The sequence below is a fragment of the Microtus oregoni genome, unplaced genomic scaffold, assembly GCF_018167655.1.
Source record: "Microtus oregoni isolate MIOR12 unplaced genomic scaffold, Mior012 000012F_ref0000307, whole genome shotgun sequence".
NCBI lineage: Eukaryota > Metazoa > Chordata > Mammalia > Rodentia > Cricetidae > Microtus > Microtus oregoni.
This window is the reverse complement of record NW_024543071.1, coordinates 31,044,229-31,047,735: the sequence shown is the minus strand read 5'-3', so window position 1 is coordinate 31,047,735 and position 3,507 is coordinate 31,044,229.

The following is a 3,507-nucleotide window of genomic DNA, read 5'->3' as shown; positions in this document are numbered from 1 at the left end:
GTTCAGCTGTCACATCTGGTGTTCATCACATTAAAAGCAATAAATTGGTAGTGGTAACCTACTTTACTAATCGGTAAACTGGATGACACAAATTATTGTTTTAAGGTAATATTTACATTTGTATTTTCGACACCACCAGCTAACTCCTTGACTATAAATTCGATATTAAAAACATGACATTTATCCCTCAAGTAGTTTCAGAACTGTTGAGAAGTGAGTTGACTTTGTCGTAATGACTGTTAACTATTAAGGAGTGTAGCATGTGTAGAGAGCGATACAGTTTTCTGTTTTGCAACAAGATGAACTGCAAGCTTACTCTGACTTCTTTACTTGACATAGTCTGGGACCTCTCAGGGAGTAAGTTTTGAAGAATAGTAACGGCCTGTGAGAACAAACAGGAGGAGTAAGGTCATTGTTACGTCACCGTTATTGTGTGTTTCCCTCTGGTGAAGCCTGGAGAAATGGAGAGCTAAGCTGCCTTGAGCTGCCGACCATGTCTGAGAATTTGGTAACAGTCACCCTCGGCATGGTGGGTGTCACTCCAGCTGTTACTCGCTTCTAGCTCAGTTCCGATGCTTCTGAGCTTTACTTCTTCCTATGTAAGTCACTGCAGATCCACCAGGATGTTTGATGATTCTTTTTATTTAGAATTAGATGACAGTGCCAATTATGATATCCTTATTATTTGAGGATTAATCTTCCGACTTACAGGAGCATTATAGTTGAGTGTAATCTTTGGCTCAGTACCCACTTCAATTTGTAGCAAATATTTGGAAAGTGGGTGTTTGGGGTTGGGAATGCAGGTCTCAGTTTGAGTAAGGAAATCATGCTGAGCTGCTGCAGGGGTCACAGCTGTGACCTCAGCTCCATCTGCCTTTTCAGCCAGTGGGGCTGACTTAGGTGATGGGGTGCCCAGTACTTGTGGAAATGGACTGGAATCGTTGAATCATATTCCTGTAATGTCAATCTTCCTGGTTCCCAGAATAAAAGTCTTTTTGTGCTTTTGATATAAAAATATATACTCTATAATAAAATGTTTGACTAATTTATATGGTAGTGCTCACTGGCTTGTAATTTTTTTAATCAGTGACCTAATCATGGAAGATTTTTTTGTTTCTGTTGTATTTTGTTGTTGTATTCTCTTTTTTTTTCTTCTTGTCTGAGCATGGTCTCAGTTACCCTCTTCACACCAAACGGACAGACAGACAGAACAAATCCAAGTGCTACTGGGCTGACAGGTTTCCACGTCTACTTCACTTCTGCCCACACTTGTCTGCCTCTCTGTGTTCAGTCAAATGGTTGTGACTTTTCATTTTTGCCTTCTATAATTTAAACTCTTAATGCCCAAAAACTGGTGACAAAAAAGTAATAACAAAGTGAGTATATAGTTAAAGTTTATTTTGGATTTGTTTTCTAAGACAAAAATTGGTTAAGAAAAAAAAACTTTTGACATTTGACTAGAATTTTTTTTTCCCCCAAAGGAAAAAAGTGTGATTGGTTTCTTTGGGGGAACCACTAATGAGTGTCATAATTTTCACTTAAGGATGGTAACTTAGTCATTGGCAGGTCTTTAGTATTACAGCAGTAGATTGCGCTGGGTGTGGTAGCACATGGCCTTTAATCCCAGCACTTGGGAGGCAGAGGGGAGTGGATCTCTGAGTTAGGGGACAATCTAGTCTACATAGAGAGTCCCTGTCTAAAAACAAAACAAACAGAATGACAGTATATTTGAGTCCTTTTATTTCCTTCACTTTGAAAATGTCCTTAGTATTGAGAGCTGGCTATCTCTTACCAAAATAATTGGTACAAATTTTTACAAAAAATACAAATTCCTCTCTTGTTTTCTTAAGAAGTAGTAAAGAATAGTTCATATTTAGGTTAGAAAATTTTTCCCGAATCTATGTTCAAACTGAGCAGCAAAAAAATACTTGACATAAAAATAATCAACAAAGACTGTTGTTTTACTTGGTAAATTTTATGTGTTATTTAATAAAATATTTTTTTTAAAATGAAACAGCTGGGACTTAAGATACAATTCAGTTGGTAGAGTTCTTGCCCAGGGTGCATGAAGCCCTCGATTGTATCCCCAGCACCACATAAACTTAGGATATAATTTCTCTTCAGAAATATTAGGCTTTTTTCAGACTAGCATTCATATTATCATTTTAAAGTGAGTAAAGGTGGTTGAAATGGCTCACTTGAGTAAAAGGTTTTGCTGCAAAGCTCGAGTACCCGAGTTGAGTATCTGGGACTAAATGGTGGCAGGAGAACCAACTCCTTAAGTTCATCAGACCGTCATACATGGACAGAAGAACACATACGCACACAATTACTGTAAATTTTAAGTTTATTTTTAAAATTTTTAAGTGAATTAACATGCTTCCCAATGAGCACACATATCTCTGTTACAAAGTGGTTTTCATGACAGTATAGGCAAGGTGATTCTCAAGTTAATCCTGGGGTATTTCAGAGAAAAACAAAAACCACCTTACTATTCTCAGAACAAGTCAGATTTCAGTTCTTAAATTGATGTGGAAAAGGTGGTGCTTGTCCGAGTTGGGTTTCCCATTTCCATTTTCCAGCATACCGTTCATTTAGCCAGAAGAGCCTTAGATCCTGCAGCCTTCAGTACCCACTTGTGTGGGTATGTTTGTACTGTTTCATAGGTTGTCCAGGAAGCTGATTCACCTGGTATGGGTTTGCAACACTTGGAATCCCTTGGGGAAATAGGAAGCTGCTGGGCCAGTCTACACTTGGCATGACATGACACTATTTGGTGCTGTAAATAGAAAAACCTTTAAAAACTGGGGCTAGAGGGGTGAGTTTTTGGTTAAGAGCACTTGCTTTTGCAAAGGGCCAGTTTGACTTCCAACATCCATGACTGGTGCTCCACAAGCCCCTGTGACTAGTTCAGGAAGATCTGACATCCTCTTGTAGCCTCTGCAGATACCCGCACACATGTGCACATACACACTAAATGAAATCTTTAAGAAAATATTGCAGGAGAATGCCACAGATTCAGAAACCTTACTGGCTTTTACCAGCGCTTTTGAGCCCAGTTAGACTATTCTGTTAAAAAAAAATTAATTCTAACTTACAGATTGAAAATCTTTAGGAGCTAGCTCTAGTTATTAATGAAGAGATTTTGAAAATGAGAAGACACAGTGCTCTTGCCCAGGGCATTCAGCTCCATGCCTGTTCCATGTGGCACAAAAATAAAAGCTCTTGCACTGGTCATCACAGCATTTTTAGCAGGATGTATTCAGTAATGATTTTTTTCTTTTTATGTGTATGGGTGTTTACCTGTATGTATGTTTGTGCAATGTGTGTGTGTGCGTGATGCCCTTGCAGGCCATAAGAGGGCATTGGATGCCCTGGAACTGGAGTTACATGATCTGCCATGTGGATGCTGGGAATCAAACTCAGGTCCTCTGGTAGAGTAGCCATTGTACCTAACTGCTGAGCCATTTGTCCAGCCCCAGCAATGATAGCTTTATCAGTTGTCTG